The 15869-nt window shown below is 49.5% G+C and overlaps 1 long non-coding RNA gene across 2 annotated transcripts; it reads right to left on the reverse strand.

Annotated features, from left to right (window-relative positions):
* Positions 1 to 472: 472 nt before the first annotated feature.
* On the reverse strand, positions 473 to 4775 carry LOC124685467. 2 transcript variants are annotated; one of them, XR_006997461.1, is made up of 6 exons: positions 4580 to 4775; positions 4254 to 4477; positions 3609 to 3669; positions 3335 to 3434; positions 2015 to 2133; positions 473 to 1928 (listed from the first exon to the last, which is right to left on the reverse strand). It is a non-coding gene; the product is annotated as an uncharacterized LOC124685467 (long non-coding RNA). The 2 variants fall into 2 exon arrangements; XR_006997460.1 differs by lacking the exons at positions 473 to 1928; positions 2015 to 2133 and having other exon boundaries at positions 2215 to 3434; positions 4580 to 4770.
* Between the last annotated feature and the right edge of the window lie 11094 nt (positions 4776 to 15869).

Here is a 15869-nt window from a genome sequence, read left to right on the forward strand (position 1 = left end):
AAGGAAATACCACCACGACCTCTATCAGTGACACCTATCTCCTGGAGAATGTGACTGAATTGGCCATAATACTTGCCCTGCAATTCTAGGACCACCTCCAAGCAATCAGTAGCCACAATCACCTCGCTCGCGGGAAGATCTGTCGTCAGAGCGAGGGTCTCTCTACAAGCCAGAGCTTCGAGACAGCCCGGGTGTGTAATCTCATCGTATACAACCACTGATGCTCCTTGGAAAATCCCATCAGCCGAATGGCGGACGACCCTGACTGCTCCGCGCTTCTGGGTTTTCGCAACTGCACCATCCGCGTTCACCTTTAGCGTCCCTGGCGGCGGAGCGATCCAGCGCGGAGGTTGCTCTGTTCGCTGTGGGATCCTGCTGCACTTCTCCTTCTCCGACTGGCTCGAACCCAAGTCTCGGAGATAACTCGCAACAAACTGAAAGGTTGTCATCAGACTCTTATACACATACTAGATTTAGATGTGCGCCTTGGCGCACGTCCCCGTAAAATTCATAACAATGTACATTCTATATAACAACGATAAATTAACCACCAACATGATAATACACTCATGTTTCACAAAACGATGTCGTTACACAGCAAACCAAGTACCAGACATGTGAGAAATTCCATAGGTAGAACCATTGCGTACGTCGGAAGTTGTAGCAGAAAACAAACACATAAATATACAAATAGATGCAAAAGGCCGAGGAGCTTCGTGGCAGCGTGCAACCAAAATATATTAACTGAACAGATGATCTAGTCAGAACCCGACTAAGAACTACACTGAATAGTCCTACATATCTTTAATCTAAAACCCTCTCCTCTAATTCGTTGTGCTATTTTGTCGACAGGCAAATGTTGTTATATTTACAACACATCTTGGCAAACATAGTTGTAATAATGTATACAGTAGAGCTCTATCCTAATTTGCACCAAAAAATCCTTGGGAATATATACAACTGCAATATGGATTTTGGTATGCGCCTTGGCGCGCGACTCCCCGTCTTTCGCACTGGTAAATATTTTGCAAAATGCTATACTGAACATCTGTAGAAATTTATCTATTATCTCACCCACACATTAGATCACACACACACATACACAAGTGAGGTAACAATTTATTCTAAGAACTATTGCCTAATGGCTTCAGATGTCAAAATGCCAAATCTGGTGGTGGTGGCGCTGGGTTTCTTTGTCTCCTCCAACTACTTCTCTTACTTTGATTATTGGTCAGACTACTGTATTAACTGGTCTTAGTGTTAATTTTCTTCCAAACAAAAGATTCCTCAAGGGGCCTCAAATATAAACACACAAATCATGTTATAAGATAAAATTTATTTTCTTAGAAAAGAGCTGTGAAAGCTTTTTGTAAGGTAGGAAATTAAGAAAAGCTATATGAGTTGTCATTAGTTGATAGCATAACATTGATTTGCATAGCTCAACTTGTAGAACAGTGCACACTGGTAATTGATGGTTTACTCCAGAAACTAACCATCAAGCAGATAACACCTCACAGGCTAACAACTATATATAATCTTGATTTTTCATCATAATCTTGAACCAACATGTAGCATAACCTTTGAAGACTAATCATACATGCAGTCACTAGAAAACCAACTTAGTTTTTCCACTAAAAAGCAAGTCACATTAATTTCCCTCATTTAAATAGATTCAAACACAGTATAGCAATATATGATTGAAAATTACTGCAAAACAGAATAACCACATTATAATAGCAATTGAGCAAGAAGCTACCAACCATCATCATGTTCCATGGAATCCGCATCATCATCTGAGGTTGCCCAATCATCATCCTTAGAATCATTTTTACTTGAAGAAGCCACGCCATTCAAAACAGTTAGAATAGCTTCAACATTAACAGTCTCATCTAGGCACTTGTCAAACGGGTGCTTTGGTGATACTGACCCTAGACAACAAGCAATTGAAAAAAATATTCAGCTTTTGCACTAACAGTGGTCAGATATGATGAGATAAAAGTAACAGGGTATATACCATCACCATCTATCATAATTGGGTGATACTATGTCTTGGGCTCAGGTATCTTCTGTCTCACTGGCTTGCTTGATTCAAACTCATACAGATTGTCCTCATCCCACTTCACACAATTAGAGCTGAAGAAAAAATATCAAATTAATCGAAGTAAATCAAGCAAGTTGAGGTCCAGCACACACTTCGCGATCGGTTCGGTCACTTTCTTTACCTCTGGATTATAGCGTAGCAATTTGTGCCAAAAACATGGTTTCATGCGTATATGTAAAACCAACTAAAAATGCAAATGGGTCTACAAAATCATTCATTTTTCCAAGGACCACTTCCCTATAGATGTCAATAGCTAGGCCTTATCCTGTTTAAGGATGCGATAGAGCAATGTCGTTTTCTAAGTCTTCATAGTACCATCACATGCAAGAGCCAAATAGGGAATTTTGTATTGCCCTTTGACAGATAGATCTACAGTGTACTATCATGTAAACTTGTTGGGAGGGAGTAAACTTGTTCCCTCTAAAAACTTGTGACTGAAAATAGCTGCAAGTGAAAATTAAATTTTATATTCCTTGGGACTTATCAAACACATGTGCTATAGAAAAATGAGATAATTATGCTATATCGTTGTGCTAGTCCGGACATACTGTATATGAATCAACTCCAGTCAAGTAATGTGGTAACTAAGAGTATGAAAATGAATAGGTAAACCGTGCATATCTAAACCCTACTTGTAAACCTAAATTGGAGTACGGCACAAAATAGGGTGGGTTTTTCAAGGGAGTAAGCAGGAGGTAGAGTGGTGTGGCATGACGACACAGCGGTGCGCGAGCATAAATTTCTACCTCACCATCTGCTTCTTGTGCCGTTGCGCTGCTCCAAGGCAGTATCTAGTATTTTAACTGCTCTACTTCAAAATCTAGCTATTTACATTTTATTCATTCAAACACCATATCAATTATATAGGAATCAGTGATGCAAAACTTCACGTGACCAAAAACTATTTCTGATTTTTTCTATCATATCACCATACATCAATATTAGAAGCAGTCAATATGCTATATACCAGTTTTAATTTATCAAAACTGTGCATTATTAAGTGAGCAGCCTGCCGTTACCAAAGCAAGCTGAATTGCAGCAAAAACACCCCAAAACTCATAGAAGAGCTACAAAATAGTCACTACCCAAGCAAGCTGAATTGCAGCAGCCAAGCATAAATTATGAATTGTACAACAGAAATCAAAGAAGAGACAGGGATGATATGGTATGCCTTAGACAGGTTAGAGACGACGAGGTCGCCAGCAAGGACACCCAACTCTAATAAAGGAATACATTGTGTTGAGATAGCTGTCACCAAACACGAAGCATGGCACCTTTATCCCCCATTTGTTTATTTGTGAAAACGCCTCCGCAAATCAATGTAGAAGGAGATCTGCAAGTCAATAAACCATATAACTTAGTGCAAGTGACATTTAAACCTTGTCTCTCTGTAATCATAAACAAATCTATCGTTGATGAAACCTATCAAGATTAAAATTGCAGGTGCTAAAAGAAATTCTCTTTCGCTAGTTGAGGCTACAGAATGGGATGAAAAGCATGCCCTGACCTAAGCATACTTAATTTAGGCTTCACCTCAGTTATTCCATTATGCTTGCAGGAGATGTGCACTGCAGAACAAAGCAATAATGGTGGGAAGAAGGGGGTTAACTGAGAAGCACAAATGAAAAAAATGGTGCTTCAATAAATTTATATTTTCTGAATCAAAAACTAATTCAAGAATCTACCAGACCAACTTTTGCAAGATGGTGCGAACATATGAACTGGGCATGGAAAAGTAACAAACATGCAATCTGCTTCCCTAAATCTGTAATAAAAACAATTATTGGTAATGTTGCAGATATAGTCTTTTAGTTGATTAAATCTACTAATTATCACGATGAGCCAAAAGCATGGAGCAAAAGCTTAGCAGTGTGATACAACAGACAATCCTCTTTCACAGAGGTAACCCGATGCAAATGTATCACTGTTAATATTTATCAGTATGACCATGACTCGATCGTTGGCATTATATTTAAAAGGCACTTGCATAGTTTTCTTATGGGAAAGCGAGCGAGTAAAACTAAAAATAGAGAGTGACCAATCAAACAAAGATAATTACACATCCAAAGGCAATATTGTTAACAAAATTTGTATGAACAACGCAATCAGAACATGGAGGTCAAGAACACTTGGCAAGGAAACCAATCATCACCGTGGATCTATGAAGCAGCCTTAAAAACACTCCGCATTCAGAGGAAAAATACTAATGTTGGTGAATCATCCATAAAGTGAACTCTGCATATTTTTCGTTGAATGATGGATTGATTATATTCCAGTGAGCAACAAGCCAACAATCAATGGAGCCAAATGAACGGTGGAGCACCAATATAGATCCATTTGGTTAAACCAAACATTAGCGTGTGAAAAATCTGCCTCCTACAAACAGTAGGAAACCATTAGAGAGGAAAACGCAAGAAAAAAAAATAAGGTAGAGAGTTGGAGGAGGATGGGGCAGTGGGGAGGGCGGGATGACCATACGATGAGAAAGACGACGAGTCGGCACGGAGGGCCGGCCTCCTCCGTGGAAGTCCCTGTGCCTGGATCGCTGCTGCAGAGGAGGACGACGTCCACGACCACGCTCCGGCCTCACCCGCGCGACCACCATGGAGGACGCCTCCTATGACCACAAATCGGAGGTGGGCGCTCCTCCTCGCTTAGATCCGCCACACGGCGCTTGTCGAGGGCCTGGCGGCATCCTCTGCGCGTGTGTGCATGGCAGCGGCGCCCCGGCGACGAGGGTTGCAGGTGGAGGAGGTGAGGCCGAGGGAAGGGGAGGAGAAGGGACGGGGGCGGCGGCTGCGGGAGATTGGCGGGCGGCTGCCATAGACGGATGGGTTGGATAGGGTGCCATAGACGGATTGGAATCCAGGAGGTGTGGGATTTTACCGTGGTGGCTTGGCTTCTGACTACACTACACAGATGGCTGCCTGCGTGTGGATCGAACGAGGAGAGGGAGCGAGGGGATTGAGGAGGACGGGGGCGACGGGATTGGGGGCTGGCGGCGGCGGCGGCGATGGGAGGGCGCGAGGGGAGAGGAGGACGTGGGAGGCGGGTGAGAGCGGAGCGATGGAACGGGCCGCGCGGGCTCGTTAGCTGACCCATGGATAAAATGCGGAACCGAGCGAGGGCCTCGCTGCCCTGGACGAAATCGACGACGGAGATCGCGCCACATCAGCTCGATCTGACGGCCGAAAATCCAAACGTCTGTGAGACCTTCTATGGGGGGCATCATATACACCTTTAGATTCGTGGATCACCTTCCTCCTCGCATGCCAAATAGACCATAAAGTTACGACCATGCTTGTGAAGTCATCATGCTTTATAGACTGCGTCATTGAGAATAGCCACTCCCGGGCAGAGGGCTTTGTAGTGAGGCTAATATGCAAGATCAGCGAGAGCCCACACACAACACGACATTGTGCACTCGATAAGGGAACGTCTCCATGAGTTCTTGGCCACAAATCAAACACGCACTTGAGTACGCCATGTTTCTGTGGTGACACACCTCCCTCGTGAGCAACGAGCAACGTGTCAACCTCCAGAGACCTAGCTTAGCTTCCCTGCCCTTTTTGGACTATTATTTTAGGGAAATCCTTATGGGCTATTCAGTGATGCTGATCGTGATGCTGATCAGATCATTGAGCTGGGCTCAATCTACTATTACCGTAGAGGTAGTGCTAGCCAGCGAGATCACATTGTCCCGTACCTGTTGGTACTACGACGAGTCGCTCAAGCAGGGTCTCAAAAAACAAAACAAAAGAGACAACACGAAAAACAAAACACACAAAAAAAAAGTAACATGACACAGTAGCCGTTGGCGAGTGAGCCTTATATTTCTTGTCTTTCATCGGGCCGTGTCTTTGGACGCACATGTTTGACGCCTCCGCGATCGTGTCTGTTACACCCCACCCCCTTGCCGGTATGATTGCCGGCGTGAGGCACGATCGACGCCTGAATTCAAGGAACAACAGAGAGAGAGCAGCAGAGAGAGAGGTAGCAGGAGAGTTGGTTCTGTCCCTTTTCTTCAGACTTCTTCGATGTCCTCTCCTGCTGCGTTGCTCTGTATTTATCATCTCTGCTCCATTGCTCAATCAGCTGGGCCAAGCCCATATATGGAAGCCCATAGCTCCAGTTTGGTCCACTGGGTACGTCGGGTGTGACATTACCGCCCCGGCAAAACATTGCTTGTCCCCAAGCAATGGCTCCTTTAGGTTGCAACCAACTGCAGCTCCAACTTCGTAATGTGCATCACAAGAACATAGCACCATCACTCGTATCCCATTTTAGAGCTGCAGAATTAATATGCCACAAGCCGATGAGTCCACACCGGGATCCCAAGGCATCGTACTGAAGTTTGTTTGCCGAAATGGCCAATGGACAAAAATCCTGACATATGTATATACTCTTGGACACCAACAATTGTCTCCCGATCAACGAAATAATGCAATAATGAACTGAGATGCCCATGAGTAAAATTCCTTAATCCCAAGGATCCGATACTGAGTGCCCAACTTAATATCATATTCAAGCACACTCCGATGCACTTATTTTGTAAGCATCTCTCCTTAGCACTGCCATGGCCGTATCTCTTAGGTGCATATCACAAAAGTTGCTCCAATAACCGAATGAGTATGTACAGCCGGAAGAAACAAGGAACCGAACCAAGGTATGAAGCAGCACATAATTTTCTCGACGAAGCATGACAACATCATAGTAACGAGATGAAGCTTTCGGAGAGCTGAGCAATAGCAAAGTAGTGCTTGCATGTTGGGTGCCACGGTTGTGAATACACTAACCTCATGGCTATGGTATTTAGCTTCGAATTGATATAACATGAAACGTTACGCTTGCGAGCAAAGAGCTCCAACTTCCATTTGCCGGCAAAGAAGAATGACTGGGCTCTCTAATGTATGCAGACATGTTAATTCCACCTTTGACGGAGCAAAATTGCATGTTATAAGATGCAAGATCTGCTGGTCTAGTATTTCGTGATGATTGCATTCCAGCAAGAGCATTGGCAGACAGAGACTACTTCTCAACGCATAAGAGTCAAAGAGTTGCAAACTTCCCAGTGAATGCACATGGAATATTTTAGGAGAAATTCCAGGATCCCACTGATGTGTAGCAGAATAAGTTACCTTCCAAATTAATGTGTCCCAGAGTATAAAGTGCACCCCTCTAGGATCACCAGGTACAGAGAGAAAGTCCCTCCAAGAACCATACAACAGATGCTCAGATTTGGCAATTGTGCTTCCAGTTATAAAACCGCGACAGTGCAATGGTGACGACAGCTCTAACATGCTAGAAAAACGGCCATACTCATCGGGTGGCTCCTCATTGCAGCTTACATCCTTGAGAATTGATGACATTGATATTCCATATGCAGACCCGCACTGACTCCAGGAAGAGCGATAAGCCTCCAACAACGGTGAGCACGTCATCCTCAAACTCCATTCGATGTGGTTCAGAGAACACCACCTCTGCAGGTTCTACGCAAGGCTCGAATAAGGATACACTGCCAACATGGGGTAGAACCTCTTCATCATAACTAATGGCAATTGGCTTAGCAGCTTTGTCCATCACCATCACCTCCAGGGGGCTCACATTCGCGCATTTGGTTGTTGTGGGTGAGATGTCCTCACTTGCGTGAACATGAACACTCGGACGAGCAGTACCTGAATTGGTATTGATGCTCGGAAGATCAGCAAAGTGTGATTCAACGTTGTCCATGAACTCGGACCAATCACCAACCGTTTGACGCAACTCCGTAAGCATTGTACCAAACTCGGCCTCGCCTTCCATGTGCATTGTGGCAGCAATAACCCACATGCACTTATGTATATTGAAGTGATTCAAGTACTCAAGACACCGAGTTCGCCAAAGGTGTGGATTCGTACCATCAAAGCGAGGAAAGGATGACGGCGAAAGTAGTGGACGCCGAACTGCGGAATGCTTCTCCACTTGACAAGGAGAACATCGAGTAACACTGCCGTCGACGTTGTGAGTGCGTGCACTTGGAGCATCTTGCAACCATGTCTGTACATGCGCCGAACATCCTGCGGGCGTGTTCATGCCAGCCACTCCTCCACCTTGCGGCTCTGCAGCTCCCGGTAGAACATGAGGCCCCGGCTTGGAGAGGTGTAGTGTCGCCGGCTTGGAACACGGAAACGGCATGGTCCCTGTCGCTGTAGTGGCCAAGACTTTTTGTCGAATACCGGGTGGGCATGGCGGAAGGGAAGACGGCGTCCGCGTGCGGAGCACCAACAACCCTGACCTGATGGGCGGAGATGGGGAAGGACGACAACTGCTTGGTCTCCATCTTCTTATGTACTCCATCCTGCACGAACCTCGGCATGGTCGTGATGCCGGACAAAGCCGTGGTGGCCACTTGCTCTTCCTTCTCCTTCACCCTCAAGCGCCGTGCGTAAGAGGCTAGCAAGGCGAGCGACTCGTTGAGGCTCGCCGTGATTGCCGCTAGTCTCGCCTCCATCGTGGTTGCCGTACCCGCGGATCGAACCTCCGTGAGTGTGGTCGCCGTGACCACGGTTGCCTCTCCCATGGCTTGGAGGACCAAGTGGCGTCCGGGAAGACGGCTTGGCCAACTTGGTCTTCGCCGTCGTGTCTCCTCACCGGCGGTACCAACGGATCGACGGCGAACGAAATCAAGGAGAAATCGAGCCGCTCCTCCGCATTTACGGACCCGCACAACAAATTGGGAGCCCACAAGCACAATCCCCGCGGTTCGAGACCGGAATCCGATACCAATTGTTACACCCCACCCCTTGCCGGTATGATTGCCGGCGTGAGGCACGATCGACGCCCGAATTCAAGGAACAACGAGAGAGAGCAGCAGAGAGAGAGGTAGCAGGAGAGTTGGTTCTGTCCCTTTTCTTCAGACTTCTTGGATGTCCTCTCCTGCTGCGTTGCTCTGTATTTATCATCTCTGCTCCATTGCTCAATCAGCTGGGCCAAGCCCATATATGGAAGCCCATAGCTCCAGTTTGGTCCACTGGGTACGTCGGGTGTGACAGTGTCCCATTACAATGCGATCGATCTCGAGCTTAGATGTCTCCATGATTTCTTACAGGGGAAAACGACAGAGGAGTTTTAGTGATGGTCCAGTGCACAGCGTATGTAGCCTAACGTGACCGTGAACGTCTTAGCAAGATCGAGACCAATGGGTGAATCATGGTTGTGCAATATAAGCACCAAGGGGTAGAATAAAACTGCCGCATTCCTATGAAATGACAGAAAACTACCACTTTACATTGCTTTCGAAAAAATGATAACTCTAGTGCACATTATTTTTGCAGTGTACATTAGAAAGAAATTAAACCCGAATCGATGGCCGATCTCACAAGTAGGACCCATCCGTAGGGTTGAAGTGGCCAAAATCTAAGCGATTTCCTGAAGTGAAAATACCTATAGTAAAGTATTAAAAATGAAAAATAGAAAATTATTTGCCTCCATGATACGTGGTGGCCGTCGTTGGTAGCCTTCGAACGCCTCCGTGTTTGTCGGTGAAGACAAACAGTCCGTTGTCAAAGTCCGCCGACGCACTAGAGTGGTACCATTTTATCGGTGGAGTAGCATTTATTAAAAATGTTTTAGTCTCTTTGTTTATAAAAAAATCTAACTTTGTCTAAATTTACGTATCTACATTGTAAAATAGCGTCTAGATACATTTAGTTTCTCCACTTTATAAATAAAAGTTCTATTACATAAATATGATAATTTTATGCTAAAAACACGTTGTTGGCTTGTCCGTCCCGGCATTTTTCGTTGTTGGCAAGAGCATCTCCAGTCGCGTCCCCCAAACCGTCCCCCAAACCGCGCCGGATTGAGCGTTTGGGGGACGTGTTTTGCTCGTGCCGCGTTTGGGGGACGTCGCTCCCCAGCCGCGTCCCCCAAACGCCGCCCCCAAATGAATATTTGTGCAGGAAAATAAAGGTTTTCATTCAATTTTGATTATATATTACAAAGTTTGAATGAAAACGGCTAGATTTCATCTAAACCTAGGCTACCGACCGCCCGGCGCGCGTTCGACGGCCCCGCCCGTCGTCGCCTCCCCTACGCCGCAGCTCCTCCCGCGCGCGCCTCCTCTCCTTGCGTTCGGCGGTGGCCGACGGTGCCGCTCCCGCCGATAGTCCTCCTCCGCCCTCCCCGTTGGGCCGGCGAGGAGGGAGAGCTCGATGGCGCGACGAATCTCCGCCTCTTCGCGGGCACGGGCGTCGTCCCGGAGCTTCTTCTCCGACTCGAAGGACTCGACGAGGGCGCATTGCCGATCGGCCGTCTCGTCCGGTGCGGGGCGTCGTCGTCGGACCGGCCGAACTCGTCGTCGTCGTCGTCGTCCTCCACCTCGGTCTCCTCCGCCTCGGCCTCCTCCTCCATTGGCGCCTCCTCCTCCACATCCGTTGGCGCCTCCATCATCGCCGCCGCATACGCGTCGGCCGCCGCTAACCGCTCCGCCCGCCTCCCCCATAGCGCCGTAAGCGCCGACTCCCGCCGTCGACGCTCCTCCGCCGTCGCTCGCTGCTGGAGCTCGATCGACTCACGCCGCCGGCGCTCGGTCGAGTCACGCCGTTCACGGACCGGCGCCCGCCGCTCATCGCGCCGGCGCCGGCGCTCGTCGGCCCATCGCCGCTCCATGTCCTCCCGAACCGGCGCCGTCGCGCCTCTTGTCCCGTCGAGGCGTCGAACGCCGCAACGGTGTCGCATCGCTGCTCCCGCCACGCTGCCGCCGCCGCGGCCTCCTCGGCCGGCGGAGCGAGGGCGGAGAACGCCGCAAGATCCGCCGCCCGCCGCGCCTCACGCCGCCGGCGGGCCTCCTCCTCGAGCGCCTCCTCGAGTGCCGCACGCCGCCGCCGGCTCGTCAATGGAGGAGACGGCGGTGGAGGGAAGTGGCCATCGCCGGGCGGTTCGCCATTGGTGATGGAGGAGACGGCCGTGGAGCGACGAGGGCCGTGTTTGTTGCCGGCGGGGTGATGGAGGAGACGGCTGTGGAGCGACGAGGGCTGTGTTTGTTGCCGGCGGGGTGTGGTGGCTACCATTGATGAGCCGGGAGACCTTTTATAGACGCCGGCGTCGGGAAGAAAGCGCGGGAACGGACGAGAAGAGGCGGGAAGATCGCGCGGGAACGGGCGGTGGCGTGCGAACGCCGGCGACGCGTGGAGGCCGCGCAGCGACCGACGAGACGTCTCGCCTGCCCCTCCGTCGCCATTAAGGCAAAGATGCCGCCGTGTGTCACCGCGCGCGAATAACTTCCGTCGCGAGGTAGGCGACGGTTAGGTTAAAATTAACCGTGCCGGCCGACGCGTCGGCCCCGCCACTCCCCGCCTCGCTTTCGTTGTGTCCGGCGTCCCCGGAGCGTCCCCCGTGGGACGGGGACGGGCTCGGGGCGCCGGACACCGTATCGGGCCGCGCCGGACAAAAAAGGGCTTTGGGGGACGCGGCTGGAACGCTTTTTATGTCCGGCGCGCCCCAAATCGCTTTGGGGGACGGTTTGGGGGACGCGACTGGAGATGCTCCAACGCCGGTGGCCCGAAAGGACTAAAATATTTCATCTTAGCTTTCATTGTAAACGAATACACACGGGAGTGGTAACATTTTCATTAACGTAAACTGATACGCAGTTTTTTGAATATCTTAGACAAATATGGCCGTTTTTCGTTCAGCTACGCATCGGGCCAAAGAAAGGGCGGTACTACTCTTAACTTGCACGCGTCAGCATCTCCAGCGGCGCGACGCATTTTAGCGTCCGCACGCGTCCGTTTGCGTCGACCCTTTTGGTCGAAATCGATCGCGAGTCCGTTCGCGTCGGGGGTGGCTCCAGCGGCACGACGCATTTTTTTAGGACGAATCATTTTTTTTAATATGAAACATAATTTACATACTTAAAACATAAAAAATAAACCTAAGCGCCTACTGCTCCTCGTCGTCGCTGTCGAGCACGATGAGGTCCGGCATGACCCAAGGCCAGTTGCCATCCGGGGGAGCGTACGCCGGGCGCGCCACCGTCGGTGCTCGAGGTTGAGGAGGCTGCGGCTGTGGCGGCGGTGGAGGCGTCCGATGCTCGCGGCCGTGGCGGCGGTGGAGGCGCCCGATCGTCGCGGCCGTGGCGGCGGTGGCGGAGGCGCCGCCGACTCCATGAGCGCCTATCGGAGTGCTTCATCCGCCGACGAGCCCGGCGGCATGACGGCGGTGGCGTAGCGGCGGCGCGGCGGCTGCACAGGCGCGTCGTACTCGGAGACGAGGACGGCGACCTTCGCCATCTCGTCGTCTGTCATGTTGTCCGGGAAGTCGAAGTTCCGGCCCTCCGCCAAGGCCTGCTGCCATTCGTGGAAGACGACAGCGACGAGTCGTTGTCGTCCTTCACCTCCTCGCTATGGTACGCGAGCGCCTCGACGTAGTCGTCCTCGTCGTCGTACATGGCGTAGGCTTCGTCGTCGTCGTCGTCCTCGCGGTCGTCGGCGTCGTTGTGCTGCGTCTGCTGACGTTGCGTCCGCGCCTGCCGACGACGCGTCGGCGCCTGCTGACGACGAGCCGGCGGTGCAGGGCCGAAGGGATAATCCCTGTCGCCCATGAAGCCTGCCCTTCTTCTCCTGTCCGTCTCCGTGGACAGGTACGTACGCCAAAGCTCCGAGTCGATGGCGTACGCCGGATCGGCGCGGAGGTTCGCCGGCAGATACCGCCTCCTGCACCGGATCTCCGCCGTCCGACCAGGCTCACGCGCGGTGCCGGAGGGATGGGCACCCGGCGGCAGTCGAGCCGCCGCCCGCGAGGCGCGCCGCACGCCGGACCAGGCGTCGTCGCACGGCATCCATTTGCCGTGCATGAACCTCCCCACCGTGACGGGGAGCGGGATCTTCTTGGTGCCGCTGCCGGAGGCCTCGAAGTCGGTTTTCTTCCCCATGGCGTTGCGCCGGTGGTGGTGCGAGTGGAGGTGTGGTGTGGGCGAAGGAGCGACGCGGCCGGTGAACTTTTAAGGGCGGCCGCGCGAGGGATACGATGCCATTGAAGGCGGCGCAGAAGCCCAGCCGCCGCCCGCCAGTGCGCGCGCAGAACAGGCAGCCGCGCCATTGATGGCGAAGGCTGCGGCGCAGACACGGAAGCGCTGACCGCCGAAGCGGTGCCGAAGCGCAGACTCGCTGCCAGGTTAGCCCGGTGGAGAGGCGAGCGGACACTTTGCGCGTCCGCTCAGCGTCCGCAGAGACGCAAACCTGGCGCATATTTGGGCCAGATTTGCGTCTCCGCGGACGGTCCGGTCACTTTGCGTCGCGCCGCTGGAGAGGACGCCAGACGCATTTTCAGTCAAAGCGGACGCAAACGATCATTCAACGTCCGTTTGCGGGTCGCTGGAGATGCCCTAAGAAGTAAACACGTGAGAATCCACAGCATACGGAGGCCTCCTGGGCTAGCTACGGCCTGAGCAAAGTAATCGACTGCTTCAGAAAAAACCATACCAGTAGTGTCAAAATTCATCGGCAGAAAAACATACGCCGACACGCGCACGGCGCATCGACCTTCCAATTCGGAGCGAACGTTCCGGCCGGGAAGTCCTTGGTTCCATGAATGGACACGCGTAATAAGAACTTGCGGGGAAGCTGCCACCGACGCGCCTATGCATAGTCCATGGGGTTAGATGCGTAGACTCCCTCGTATCACCGACGCGCGTGAATTCTTCTGGAAGGAGCTAGCCTTTTAATTTTGTGCCATCTCTTGCGAAAGCGGCGCTCCTTTCTACGTCAAGTTGCAAAGAGCAAACTAGCCAGGGTCCATTTTGTGTGTTCTATATAAAAAAATAAACGAAAAAATATATCTTTTATCCATAAAAAGATGTACCAATTTTGTTAAAATTTAGATGTACCTATACCCATTTTAGTATGAAGATACATCTAAATTTATCGAAAGTTAAAACATTTTAGGTGAATGGAAGGAGTATCATTAGACATATTGTGAAGCACAATTTTTTTCTCTTTCATAAATTCCACCAAAAGTGCCATTTCGCAAAACTTTGGGTGCGAACCATGGGTGGAGCCTGAATTTCAAATTTAGGTGTACATAGCTTAAATAAATAGTACATCCCCCGGTTTAAAATAGTTACCTAAAAAAACATGTCTATTTTTTAGTACGAGTGTTTTTATACATTAAAACATGTCTACATACATCTATTTTTGAGTAATTAACTTGAATCGAAGGTACTTCTAAAAAGTAGAAGTAACAAGTATTTTAAGCAATACCTCACTATGGTCTATTTTTTAGTACGAGTGTTTTTATTGGACCGAGGGCAACCTGTCTATAAAAGCATTCCATGCCGCTAAGCTGAGTCCTTTGGAGTGTCGTCAGCTCTCACGTAGATTAGCTGGCTACTAGTCGTGTTAGAGTGAAATACGGAGTACTATATTTATGCCCTTCCATATCTCAGTTTTTCTCTCTCATTGTTTTGGCATATGGGTATACTTGGTTTTCTTGTAGTACTATGACACTCGGCCAGGCTATGGGACAGGTAGAAAGCATGAAAACGACCTCATATCCCGTGACTACGCATCTTGTCATCGAGCGTGTGGTTGTTGACGTAGCCGGCTTCCCACTGCGAGAAGGGAGTCAAATACGACGGACCTTTCTTTCTCGTGCTCCCTCCGTTGAAGAAGTATATGGAAGTGGGAGAAACGTAGAGAGGGAAGTGCAACGCCGTAAAAAATGCATACGGAGGCCACGTAGCGTTTTTATTTTCAAACACTGGGAATTCGGATTTTAAGACTTTAATGAATTTGAATCAAAATTCCGGAGATAGTCAATGATGTATACGCCAATGGTGTAAAATCAATACAAACTATGTTATATTCTAGGCTGCACATAAATACTTCAATATTATAGATATCTCTTGCATTTTCAATATTGATATTTACGAGTTTTGTAGTGAACAGCATACATTTTAAGACTAGTACTAATTTTGTCAGATTTTGTGTAGTCTGAGATACAAATTAGCTTGCATTGAGATTTTGGCATACATCATTGGCTACCCCTTTAAAATACTCCCTCCGGTTCATATTAATAAACTCAACTTTATCTAGATACATATGCATCTAATCTAAAAACTTAACTAAATACATCCGAATCTAGATAAAATAGAGTCCATTAATATGGATCGGAGGAAGTACGAATTTTGAGTCTATAAAAAGTAGAGAGGTAATGAATGCAGTTGGCCTCTAAAACGCTAGTAGAATCGTCTATCGCGCATGTGAAGAACAAATGGACCCAGAGGTGAGAGTCACACCACGCAACCTAGGCAGAGCGGTAGAGAATTGGCACGTATGCCCCCGGTGGGCGCTGGCCATTTGGAGATGGAGGGACAGGGACAAGGACACGCAACGGGCGTCGACCTGAATATGTCTCGGGCTGAAACCGTAAATGGTTGATTTGTACGTGTCCGTCTGCGAGAGGTAGCTAGCCGAGCAGAGCAGAGCCCCGGTGACAGCTGCTCCGCCGCCGAGCGAGCCCACGCCAAAAGCAGGGCCTCCAGCTGTCTCCCAGCTCCCTTTTTCTTTTGCAGTTGGTTTTGTCGCAAGCGAATCCATCCAGCCTCGCTTTCACAAAACCTCTTCTCCACTTCCCTCCCGGCGGCGGCCGCAGCTCGACGTCAGACTAGTCATAGTGGGGAGTAACATAGAGTAGTAACATGGTGTATGTTACTACTCTATGTTACTACCTTCGTAAGTGTAGTAGTTACGTATATGTGGTGCTACAGTACATGCCATATTTATTAGAT

Source organism: Lolium rigidum, chromosome 1 (assembly GCF_022539505.1).
Source record: "Lolium rigidum isolate FL_2022 chromosome 1, APGP_CSIRO_Lrig_0.1, whole genome shotgun sequence".
Lineage (NCBI taxonomy): Eukaryota > Viridiplantae > Streptophyta > Magnoliopsida > Poales > Poaceae > Lolium > Lolium rigidum.